We start from the raw sequence: 13,748 nt of genomic DNA, 5'->3' as shown, positions 1-13,748 counted from the left end.
TATTTAGCTGGTAGGGTGGCTCATATTGGGCAGTATACAGAGATGTATAGTAACTAAGTAGAACTACTTCACTACTGTACTTAAGTACCAAAAGACGGTATCTGTACTTTCCTAGAGTAGAATTTTTTTCTCCTACTTCTACTTTTACTTCACTACATTTTTTAGATGATTTCAATACTTCTACTCCGATATTTTTTTTTTGTGCTGCATAGTTACTCGTTACAATTATAAAAATTACCACTGCCAGAACAGTAGATGGCAGGTTTCATGAAGCTCAAAATATGTGTATTATCAGCGCATGCGAAAATAAATGCTACTGTATGTATAAATAAAAGCTGCATTTGAAATAATAAAAAACAATATGGTGTTCAAACTTTTGACTTCTTTCTTTAATAACTACATAACACAGTACTTGTACTTTTACTTTCAGTACTTGAGTAGCATTTTTTTTTTTCAAAACTACTGGTACTTTTACTTTCAGTACTTGAGTAGCAACATTTTTCAAAAAACTACTTGCAATACTTAAGTACAAAAAAGGTTGAATACTTTAGTACTTCTACTCAAGTCACTTTTTGATAGAGCACTTCCACTTCTACTCAAGTCACTTTTTGATTGAGCACTTGTACTTTTACTCAAGTATGGGTTTCGAGTACTTTATACAACTCTGACAGTATATGAGGCTACTCTAAAGTAGACCACACACTGTACCAACACAGTATGTAGTGTGAACAGGGGCATATCACCAATGTGTGCAGTGCTCATGGTGCATATTGGCCCCAGGGAGATGGGGCCCACCACTGACTGCACATATTGGGCTGCCTTTGGTCTTTGCCTTGCAGTCGCCAATACAATATCCCCCCCCCATCCCGTCCCGCCCTTGTCATCGGTTCCAAGCAAGCAATGACGCTGGCCTGCACAGGAGCTGCATGGCCCCGTCCAGCGCTTGCCCCAACCTTCAGAAGAGGACTGAACTTCCATCATGTAACAATCTGATTGTGTGTGGCCAATGTGAATGTGGCTGTAGATGACCAAATATTACGTGCGTTAAAGCCAAAGCTCTGCTATCTGCCTAAGGCTACTCATAATCAGGTATATGTCTCCCCAACATGATAGTAGTTCTTTCCTTCTCCGTCAGAAGAGGTAAGGGTCAGGAAAGTCACAGGGACATCCCAGATAATAAATGACCTGACATTGAAAGCACAAAATGTCACTTTGTAGAGGTACACCTAAATCAATCTATCCCTGCTTAAGTGTCATATTGGACCATCAGATCAGAATAGTATCAGGCTGGAGACATGAGATGATCCATAGGTCTGTAATGAGTCAGAATGGGGACTGCCTAATGCATGGCAGCTGGTCTTCCCCTTTCCCCCCCCAAATATAACTTAAAAGCTCATGCGACCAGAATCCCCCTGTTTATAGATGGGGTTGGGTCAGACCAGAATCCCCCTGTTTATAGATGGGGTTGGGTCAGACCAGAATCCCCCTGTTTATAGATGAGGTTGGGTCAGACCAGAATCCCCCTGTTTATAGATGAGGTTGGGTCATTAGCAGTAGACGGGCTGTACAACACACCTGGAAGGGTTGCATAGCAGCAGTGCCTGTAGCTATTAACATGAGCCAAGATTTTCTTTGCCCTCCAGAGGGACTCAAAAGTATTCAGCCTATTCTTTTACCAGGTGCCACTCATTCCGTTTCTTTTGGATAGCAACAAGGTTGTTTGAAGATTTGCCCTGTTTAGTGCTCACAATAGGGTTGATTTACTAAAGGAAAATTGACTGTGCACTCTGTTGCTCCAGAACTTAGTAAATGAGGTAAAGATCCACTTTGCAAAGAAGTAACCAATCACATGCAAGGAAAAAAAAACAAAAAAAAAAAAAAAAACTGCATTTTTGCTGGCACATGATTGAATGATGGAAGTCAGCAGAGCCTCTTCTTATTTACTAAGCTCAAGAGCAACTACTCTTGCAGAGTACAACTGCACTTTGCAAAGTGCACAGTCTATTTGGCTTTAGTAAATCAACCCCATGTCTAATTTATTACAGTCAGAGTTATTTCTAAGACTTAGCTCAAAAAAGAGGTAAAAACAGGTGGTTGATCATGATGCCCTGACCGCCTAACCCTAACTCAAACAACATGAACCCTGCTTAGGTCCATTCACAGTGCCACCACCACCACAATTCTTCATTTCCCAGGGTAGCAAATTTAGCTCTTCGAGTCACACTAGCCAAGTGGATCTACTAGCCAAGTGCACCCATTGAAGTCAGTAAGACTGGTGCAGTATTGCAATGCAAAATCTCCCTTGGGGATTTGGAAAGGTTATTTTTTGGTGGATTGCTTTTAAGAGGGTGGCAAATTCCACTGCCTGTGAGAAGAAGGCCTAACAATGCTCAAAGTTTGTGCATAGCTAGAAAAAAACAAGATCATGTACGCTCTCCATTATCCTAAATTACATGGTGTACATCAAACTAGCTCATGTACCAGTGATCACTTGGAGGGTGGAAGATCAGATAGACTTCCTAAGCTTGTATTTGGGCTCCCCAATGTTTAATAATTTAGTATCTTCTTCTGCAGGATATATTTCTAAATACACCTTCCACACCTCTGGGTAACTGAAAATTTGTATTTATTATTAGTGTATTATATTAGTATTAGCATCAAAATAAGTATTATATCCAGAGATCTGGGCTACGGATGTTATATACAAATTTTGACCTCTACTATAAAAGCCAAATGTGACGTCCTCTCCTATGTCTCCTAGGCACTCTTTTGGTTAGATAAAACTGTTTGTTCTGTTATAGGGCCAATAGGAAGACAGAGGAGGTTGAAGGAGACAAAGACAGGCTCAGGTTTACAGAAAAGGGCAACGTTTTACATTTAGCTACTTAAACCTCTAAATATTTCTTGCTGATGGTAGGCATTGTATAAATATTCACTAAATCATATACTCAGTTTAAAATTCATAGGTTATTCAGAAGGTTGGATGGATACCAGAGCTCCACAATTATTCGTTAAAAATCGCGATCTCAATTTTCACGATCTTAAAGCGGTTGTAAACCCACCTTTATAACTTGTACCTATAGGTACACCTTTAATAAGGCTTACCTATAGGTACTGTAAATATCTCCTAAACTTGCACCGTTTAGGAGATATTTACATTGCAAGCAGCCGATGACGTCATCGGCACATGCGCTCTGAAGAAACGGCCGCCCTGGCTTGCAGTCTCCGCTCTAATTCATCCCAAAGGTGTTCTATGAGGTTTAGGTCAGGACTCTGTGCAGGCCAGTCAAGTTCCTCCACCCCAAACTTTCTCATCCATGTCTTTATAAACCTTGCCTTGTCCAAATCATTTGGTGGAAGGGGTATTATGATGTGGGGTGGTTTTTCAGGTGTTAGCATACCAAGACATTTTGGACAATTTCATTCTCCCAACTTTGTGGGAACAGTTTGGGGATGTTTCCTTTTCCAGTATGACTGCGCACCAGTGTCCAAAGCAAGGTCCATAGAGACATGGATGAGCGAGTTTGGGGTGGAAGAACTTGACTGGCCTGCACAGAGCCCTGACCTCAACCTGATAGAACACTTTTGGGATAAATTAGTGCAGAGACTGCAAGCCTTGTCTTCTTGTCCAACATCAGTGCCTGACCTCACAAATGCTCTTCTGGAAGAATAGTTGAACATTCCCAAAGAAACACTGCTAAACCTTGTGGATAACCTTCCCAGAAGAGTTGAAGCATTTATAGCTGCAAAGAGAGGGCCAACCCAATATTGAACCCTACGGACTAAGACTGGGAAGCCATTAAAGTTCATGTGCATGTAAAGGCAGGTGTCTCAATACTTCTTGTAATATAGTGTGTGTGTATATATATATATATATATAAACACAGTATACTGTCATCTTTCTGAAGCAGCTACATCTTGAGCAGAAAAGCCTGTCCCCTGTCAGCAGCTTCGGCAGCTGTTTGTGGAATCAATGGTTTCTGATACCCCTACTACGGTGCAACATACCACTACTAAGTCTGACCTATAGCTCTGCAATCAGTGAGGCTCGTGCTGTTTGGAGATCTCTGACTCGTCAGGGGTGTGTAAGACCTCTGCAGAGAGATCCCTGCTTTAACACAGAGAACAAGGGTCCTATGTAGCGTGGTGGAAGTGTACAAGCTTCCCTGCTAAGGTTGTGGTTGCTTATGAAAGAGAAAAAAGTATATGATTTTGAATGTGTTTTGTTACACCTGGAATGTATTTAGCTTATTTAAACTGAAAGTTCAGTAAGGCTTTCAAGGCTAAGTTTGCCTTTTTCAGAAAATAGCCAATGCCGTCAAGGTGCTCCAGTATAAAATTCCATTAGGAAAAAATGTGTAGCTTTTTAAAATGTTCCCTAATTTTATTTCATACTTGGAGGCCATTTGGTCCTGGCTGAAAACCCCCTAGTTAGTAATCCCCACATCCTAACTTGTTGCTAGCAAGTAAAAACCATTGGACACTCACTCCCAACGCTGTATCTTGGCCTAGGCAGACTAGGCCTAGGGCGGCACTTTGCAGGGGGGCGGCAAAAAAGCTCCCCCACACAAAAAAAACAGCCTGCTCCTGATCAAAAATAGTCCCTGCCAGCAGTGGCATTGCTATGGGGGTGTGGGGTGTGCGGACCGCACCCGGGTGACACCCACCAGAGGGGGACACCCGTCCGCTGGGCTGCATGTCCTTACCACTGGTTGTGGTGTGTGTCACAAGCGCTGAGGGAGCCGTCCGCATGTTGACAGGATGGGCTAGACGGAATCTGATTGGCCAGCGTCGTCCATGTGATGGTGCTTACCAATCAGAATGCCTCTTCTGCTGAGAGTTACAGATGTAGGTGATGCCGCAGGATTTTCAAATCCTTGGACCTGTAAAGCAGCATCCTGAAAGTGGGGGATCACAGGACATTGGAACAGGGGGACTGAGGGGAAAGGGGAGAAGTGTCCAGTGAACTTACGCTTTAATGTCATGCTGAGATCTAAGGACATCGGGGAGGGGGGGGGACCTGGGACCCGCTCCATGAGTCCTTCTCATCTGACATTGACACCACTGACATGGATCTCATGGGGTTCCTATTTGGGTGACCCAGGATGTGTCCTCCCCATAGGAGAAGAAAAGAATGTAGGATGTCTGGTTTAGGGATGTGCTGTCATATTACATGGGCTCTCCTCTGCCTACCAGGAATAATACCATGTAACAGACCCCTCTCTCCTGGATCTTCCAGGATGTCTTCCAGCCTGTTGGGATCTTTCAGGACTTGGAGTGATGGGTAAGTCCTGAACCCTCTCCCCTCCATCATCCTGGAGAAGTGTATAGGGAGGACTCAGCACACCTGCAGCCTTCCCCACACCGACTATGGCTGCGGCTATAGCCAGCTCTCTCATCCGACAGAAGAGACAGGCAAGAGAATCCAACAGTGACCGGGTGTGTACCTCCAGGAGATGCAGCAGCCCCCAGCAAGGACGACCAGTCCCTGTGCGAGAGGTATGTCCGGGGGTGTTCACTAAAGTCCACTTCTGCATTGGGGAAAAGAAGCCGGTTCAGAGAAAACCAGGTCAGTGCGTGACAGCTACCTTCACTCCATACATCCCTCCATACATCTGTCCCCCCATCCACCCTTCCCTCCTTCCATTCCTTCCTCCATCCATAAATCTGTCCATCCTTCCATTAATTCACTCCTACTTCCATCCATCCATGAATCCCTCTATCCATCCATCCATCCATCCCTTCTTTCCTTTCTCCAATAATCTCCATAAAGCTGACTAATAACGCATCTTCTCTCTTTTATCCTTCTTCATGCAGGGACTGACAGGCTGCAGTGGATGTCATTGGTTCCTGCTGCTGTCAGTTAAATTCATTGAGGAGGGAGTGGGTGGCGGGGCCGAGCCACACTGTGTGTGTCTATGGACGCACAGCTCAGGATTGAGCCTGCACATCTGCCCCCATGCTATGGTGGCAGACACAGAAGAGAAAGAGCTGAGTGCGCTGGCAGAGACCCCAGAAGAGGAGGTTCAAGGCCTCTGTTGGCATTACCATTTCACAGAGCAGGTAATTATAACATGTTTGTTATTTTAGGGGGAAAAACACTGCTCTGGTAACAAAATGCAGCCATTCACTAATTGGGAACATGATATTAGCTAATGCAGAAAAAATGGGGCATTGCCTGTTTGTAGCCCTCGCATTACCACACATATACATATATTGTCACGATTGCCCAATTCTTTCCTGATGTTTTTAAGCCGTTGCCTTTTGCAACTGGCATATTATAACAGCTGCCTATTTCTTGTCTATTTTCTCATTGTATTTAGTCTGCTCATGCCTCATTCCACACCTTAATGTGATAGCTATTGGTTTATAGCCTTTCTGGTACCTAGTGATTGAGTACTGCCTCCCAGTACATTACCCATCAGACTAGTACTGTAAGGTACTTTTTATCAATATTTACTGTCATCATTATGTACTTTATTCAGTATTTCATTGTACATAAAAAAATCCACTGATCTGGTTAAGTGTCCTTCGCTGGTAAGGTATGGTGGATCATGGAGTTCTTGAAGAGCTGCAAGTGTCCCATATCATCCTAAGATGATCACCAAGTCCCAGAGGCGTAACTAGAACCTTCAGGGCCCTGGTGCAAGAAACCATGAAGGGCCCCCCGGACCCCAGGCCGGGGCCCTTCCCTTCAAGCCTGGGGCTCTTCCCACTGATCCTGGGGCCCTTTACTCTTGTTGCGAGGCCCTTTATTATGGTCCCCCAGTGGGAACCTTTCACAAGTTCTGCACTGGACCCCCTTCCTGCCATCTTGGGGCCTCCCCACAGTGGTGGAATGCTAGGGCCCAGTCGCAAGTGTGACCTTTGCGATCCTGGAAGTTCAACCACTGGTGTCAGTAGTTCTTATTTTTTGGTATTTTAATGGTTTTATTTTTTATTATTTTATTTTATTTTTTTACACTGTCACTGACTATGACTCTGTCCATTCAGAAAAAGGAAGGAGCTGGTAAATTACATATTTACTGACCCCTTCCTGGTTCTCTATTGTGACACATCCCATCCCAGCAGCCATTAGGAGAGGGAAGGGAGCACAGTGGAGGGGGGGGGGGCAGCACAGTGGGGGGGGGGGAGCACACAGGGGCCCAGAGACAGCAGAACACAAGTGACCTGGATAGTAGGAGTGGCGGGGGCAGCATACAGAGGAACCAATCTCCTCCATTTTCCTCCTGCAGCTACAGGTGTAAAAAGGAGGACAGTGATTTCTCTACATGCTGCCCCGGCCGTCCCTCCTATCCAGGTATACAGGGGAGCCACACAGGCCCCCCGGTGCATGGGGCCCAGATGCAATTGCAACCCCTGCAACCCCTGTAGTTACGCCCCTACCAAGGGCTAAAAAAGACAACCAATATTCTTCTTCACATTGTTTTCCAGAAAAAACATCATTGTCTAGGATTCAGCAGATCACTAACAATTTTAGAAATTTTAGAAAATGTCAGACGTTGTCCAGCATGCTGGAAAGTGCTTTTTGACACCCGAAAACAATCTTTTCTTATTTTTCATCAACTTGACACTGAAAGATTAGTGTACATAGTATTGAATTTGTGTTGCATCAGCTAAAATATGGCCTGTTTACTGTAACAGAATTGATGTGAAAAGGCCTAATGATCCAGAGAATAGCGGTATGACATATATCATTTTAACTTTCTTTCACTATGAAATGTTCTAAACTCATTTACAGCAGTCCGTACATCTAGATTGTGTTATTTGGCATCACTTAATAGAGTAGTGCAAGGGGTAATGATTTTCAAAGACAAGTAACCTATAACCACCAATTACCTTTAACCTTTCTTTGGTTTAGACTTGCCAGAACACTGAAAGAACATTGTTGATTGGCTATGGGTTACTGCACTTTGCACGTAGTTCCTTGCCTTATTATTTCAACATAATAGTTATTTCATAAGGAGAGACCGAGAACAGCAGTATTGTGCAAAGTTCAATAAATGCAAGCAACCAATCAAATACTACTTTAATGCGTTGGATAAGTAAACACTGAATTCCGATTGGTGTTTGTGTGTTCGTTTTAATGTGCACTAAAGACAATTATTTTCTAAGTTGGATCCCTCCTCCTGTTGATGATGATGATAAGAAATGTTAGCTCATCTCTCCTGTTTATTCACTGGAGTACATGTATACCTACAAAGGAGGGTGTCGTGACCCACACATCGGAGGGGGTACCATTCCCTTGTCACATAAAGGCATAAGGGGTGGGAATAGGCTGAGAATGCCTCTGTTCTGTCAGCTTTATGACCCTGAGCATGGGAAGACAGAATCTATCAATTAATGAAAAGAAAACACACTTTATAACCCTTGCTGGAGAAGTTTAATGAGTTAAAGGGCAGAGGTGACACCGAGTCTGTCCAATGCTAAATGTTGTATTGCTATAGTCTATAATTAATGGGAAACTTGACCAACAGCTCGCACTCAAATAAAATACAACTACTTATGAGCACAATATTTCTGGCATGTCATTGTAATACCCGAAAAAATAAGAAATCTCTAAAAAAAGGTGCTTTTAGACTGATGAACGCAGGCCATACAACAGGTCTTGGTATCACCTGTGACATTTGGGGTGTGTGGGGGTTTCTGGAAGATAGTTTTCCACCCAAATTCCCCAACCCAACCATTTATACATATTTCGCATTCACTACTGTGCCCCCCCCACACCACCCCCCATTCATCTGCCAAGGCCAAGTAAAAAAGCCCTATGTAAAATATGAGCTGGTATAATCAGAGCCTATTACCTCCCGCCTTCCTTCTTGATAACATCAAAGTCTGGAGATTGGTTGCATCCAACGCAGTATTGTGGAAGGGAGAAGAAAGAGTCACATAGTTATCCTTGCTCCAGCAGGTGAAAGTGAGGAAGCCAAAGGGAGGTAAGTATAGGGCTTGGGTGAATAGGGATGGGGGAAGGGGCAATAAATGAACTTGGTATTTTGCCCTGATATAGGAACATAGAGCTTCACCAAAACGAAAAGATTCTGCCGAATTTGTTTCATTTGTTTAAACAAGTCTGCTATGGGCAGCATGGTTCAATTCAATCTAAAGCTCCTTATAAACTAGTAGAATTACATTCAAAATATCTCATTTTAAGAATCAGCATTCCTATTTCTAACCAATATTGGGGTCAACGTTCATTTTGGACCACAGTGACAAGAAAACTCAAAGGAACAGAAAGGGAATTTTTTCTCGAAGGAACACATTTATAACAGCGTATTTGGTGTTCATCTGGCAAATAACATTAAGGCCCCTTTTGTGCGACTTGTCCTGCAATTTGTGACTGCAAAGTCACATTACAAATCGTACTCAATGGTTTCCGTTCATATCTGGACGACTTCAAGTTGCAACGACTTCAAAGTAGCCCCTGCACTACTTTGGGCTGATTTAATGCGTTTTAAGGTCCAAAGACATAGGCATTGCTTCAGGTCCAGTCAAAATCGCGGAAAAATTGCGGCGGTAAAATTGCTGTAAAATCGCACGATTTTTAAATCACATAAGTGTGAAAGGGGCCTTAAGTGGAACTTCAGCCAAAGGAGAATGTTCTGCTTGTTTGCATCCTCCACTGCCACATTTGCCACTTTTTTGGGGGGAGTGGGTACCTGGTTTTGACAGATACCTGCTCCTACTTCTGGCTCAGATTGCCGCAAGAGATCTGAGCCAGACGGTTGGCCCCCCTCCTTACCCCGCAGTTTCTGGGGACACATCACAGGTCCCAGAAGACTACAGGACCATTCGCAAGGTGCAACACTGCTGGCATATACACAGTAGTAAACCAGCTGTGAAGCCGCAAGGCTTCCCTTCCTGTTTCCCTTACTAGAGATGCCGGCGCCTATACCCAAAGCTGATTGAAGAATCGGTTCAGGTTGAGGACATCGCTGAATCCCTGGAAAGGTGAGGGTCCTTACATTAAAAGTCAGCAGCTACAGTATTTGTAGACACTGACTGGTAATTGCACGGACATGTATAAAAAAAACAAATCTGCTCTCTTTGATTTAATTACACAGACATGCAAGGCTGTACCCAAACAACATTTAAACAATTTTTTCCACGCAAATAGAGTTTTTTTGGATGGTATTTGATCACCACTGGGTTTTTTATTTGTTATTATATAAACAAATAAAGACCATAAAAAAACACTATTTTCTGCTTTCTGCTATAAAACACATCCAATAAAAAAGTTTGAAAAATCAAATTCCTACATAAATTTTGGCCAAAATGTATTCTGCTACAAGTCTACCAAGTAAGTGTATAATAATTGGTTTGTGTGAAAGGTATAGCATCTAAAAATTATGGTGTGTAGATATACTGGAATTTAAGATTTTTATTTTTATACTAGTAATGGCGGTGATCAGCGACTTACAGTGGGACTGCGATAGTGTGGTTGACAATCTGACGGTAACTGACACTTTGTGGGAACTGACTAACTGACACGGACATCTTTAGTGGCACCAATACAGTGATGAGTGCTAATATTATACACTGTCACTGTACTAATGACACTGGCTGAGAAGGGGTTAGCATTTAGAAGCAATCATTGGCCGGGCCCTGCAGATTGGCTTGTGTTGTAGCGAATGACAGCACTTGTGGGGCGGGGGGCGCACGCCCTCTACCCGAGAATACCATATCATGTAGATTTACGAGATTTGGAACAGTCCTGGCGCAGTATAAATGTGGTTGGCGGTCCTGAGGCAGTTAATTCCAAAATCAAATGTTAAAGCAAATGAAATTTTGAAATACTTTATATTCACAAATCTACTAGTGCACAGGTGTCAAACACAGGGCCCAGGGGCCGAAACTGGCCCGCCAGGCCATTTCATGTGGCCCTCGCACCCAGGGCTTTTTTTCAACTGGAACGTGGTGGAACTCCGTGTTGCCACCTCCGGCTCTTGCAGATCCCTGCCTACTCTGCATGCACTCAGCAGGGCACAGCAGTGCCGACCAATGATCTCCCTTCAAGCGAGAGAGAGATGCGGAGCCACCTACACTGCCGAGAGGTACTAGAGCCAGGCATATGAGACATAAGGAATCTTTTTGGGGGGCACTCTGTACTCCGCACACTCCTGAACTCTGCACACCGCGTACTTCTTATCTCTGCACTCTGTACATAGCGCACCCATAAACCCTGCACTCCGTATGTCATACACTCCTCAACCCTGCAGTCTGTACATAGCGCACCCCGGAACTCTGCAATCTGTATGTAGCACACTCGTGAACTCTACGCTCTGTACACTGCATACTTCTAAGTATTTAAGTGGATGCATAGTCTTACAGATACAACCGGCCCCTTAAGGACAACCCTAATATTGATGTAGCCCACAATAAAATTGAATTTGACACCCCTGTACTAGTGTATGGCCAGCCTAGCCATTATATGCATGTAAAAGGTTTCTTCCCCTGTGTTTGCATGAGTTTCCCTGGTATGTCCCAACACTGTGATGGCATGATTGAATGCACCTGTAGTCGGATGGTGACATGATTGCAGCCCAGCCGTGTGACAAATATTCCACCTATCACAAGTAATCGCAGGATTTGGAAAATGTAGCCTAGGTTGCTGCTAGTAAAGTACAAATAAAGGGAAATAGCTCGGCTATGCTCAGCAACATACTGCAGATTTAAAGAGGAGCTCCAGGCACCTGTCAAAAAAAAGTGTAGCAGCTACAAAAAATGTAGCAGCTGACATTTAAAAGCCAGCCACTCACCTGTCCCATGGTCCAGCGGTGATCTTACCCCAGCCGTCTTCATCCTCTGTCCTCCCTCGGTGGTGCCGGCATCTTTACTATGGGCAAACAGCTGTGACAGCTTGCGGCTTCATAGCCGGGTGCCCACTGCGCATGCATGAGTCGCGCTGTGCATCCTGATTGGTGGAAGCAGTCTTTTGGGACCTGTCAGTGTCCCAAAAGTCTGCAGGGGGGAGGGAGGGAGGAGAACTTCCATCTCAGAGCGCCATGGTGCTCAGAATGGAAATGGGAGCAGGTATCTGTCAAAATCTGGTACCTGCTCCCACCCCACCCCTCAAATGTGCCAATTGTGCAAGAGGAGTGGGGGGCAAGTCCTTAAAGCGGAACATCCCCTTTTTAAGCTGGCCATACAAGGAATAAATGCCTATTGTATTAGGTGTGCACCCCAAAGCTCAAACACATATGCCTTTCTCTGCAGCCTTAGCTGCACTGGACAGTGAATGAATGGGAAGTTCTCTGTGCTGAGCAGTTTCCTGTTCATTCACAAACTGAAGCCTAGTAAATACAGTTTACTATGCTTCAGTTATGAATTAACACATTGAGCAAGTGTTCATTTAGAAATGGAAGGGACTGGTAATTGACATATTTACTAGCCCCTTCCCCAACTCTACATCCTGAAACATCCCCCGCAGCAGCCAGGGGAGAGGAGAGGAGGGAAGCCAGCAGCACTAAGGGGCAGGGGGGCCAAGATGGGGGGAAGCCCGGGCAGTAGGGGCAATTGGCACCACACGTAATGATTAGGGTGTGCCCAGGCACACCTGGCACACTCCCTGCCCACACCTATGATCCTATCAGATGTTGTCACTGTGCAGGTATTCTGAAAGCTGCGGCTATCTGAATACAATGGCAAGCATTGGAGAACGAGAGAAATCTATGTGTGTTTGTCTAGCTCAGCCTTTTTAACCTGGGTGCCTCCAGGTTTCTTCAGGGGTGCCTTGGCAAAATGTTTCAAAATTTCTCAAAAATTGTATACAAGCCAGTGGGTGGATGAAGCCTGCCTTTTAGTTACACAAAGCCGCAGGTTTTCATTGTGCAACCTTCCAGCCGCCAGGACCCTAACATCCAATGACATCATAGGTTGATAAGGGCACCTGCACAGCATCCTTGAATGAGAGAAAATGAGGGAGAAAGGAAACATTGGAATATTAGACAGTACCATTTTGCAAAGGTGGAGGAATAAATCAGCTGAAACGTTAGGTGTCTTACGTGTCTGGATGTTGCTGCATTATGTAAAACTTTTAGATTCATTTTTTACTATTTAAAATGGGGTGCCTCAAGATTGTACAGAATTTTAACCACTTCGGCTCCCTAAGGTTTTACCCCCTTAATGACCGGGCCATTTTCTACAATTCGGCACTGGGTTACTTTAACGGACAACAGTGGTGCGACGCTATACCCAAATACAATTGATGACCTTTTTTTACCACAAATAGAGCTTTCTTTTGGTGGTATTTGATCACCTCTGAGATTTTTAGGTTTTGCGCTATAAACAAAAAAAAGAGAGTCAATTTTGAAAAAAACACAATATTTTTTACTTTCTGCTATAAAACACTCCCAAAAATTTTTTTTTTTAATCTAATTTTTTTTATCAGTTTAGGCCAATTTGTATTCTGCTACATATTTTTGGTAAAAAAAAATCCCAAAAAGCGTATTTTAATTGGTTTGCGCAGAAGTTATAGCGTTTCCAAACTACGGGATAGATTTTTGGACTTTTTATTTATTGTTTATTAGTAATGGCGGCAATCAGCGATTTTTAGCGGGACTGTGACATTGCGGACCCATAACTGACATTTTTTACACTTTTTGAGGGACCAGTGCCATTAATACAGTAATCAGCGCTAAATATTATGCACTGTTACTGTATAAATGACACTGGCAGGGAAGAGGTTAATACTGGGGGTGCTCAAGGGGTTAAATGTAAGCCTAAATGTGCTTACTAACTGTGGGGGG

Source organism: Pelophylax lessonae (genome assembly GCF_965119305.1).
Source record: "Pelophylax lessonae genome assembly, chromosome: 4".
In the NCBI taxonomy this organism is placed as follows: Eukaryota; Metazoa; Chordata; class Amphibia; order Anura; family Ranidae; genus Pelophylax; species Pelophylax lessonae.
The sequence above is the reverse complement of the archived record's forward strand: the minus strand, read 5'-3'. Positions refer to the sequence as shown.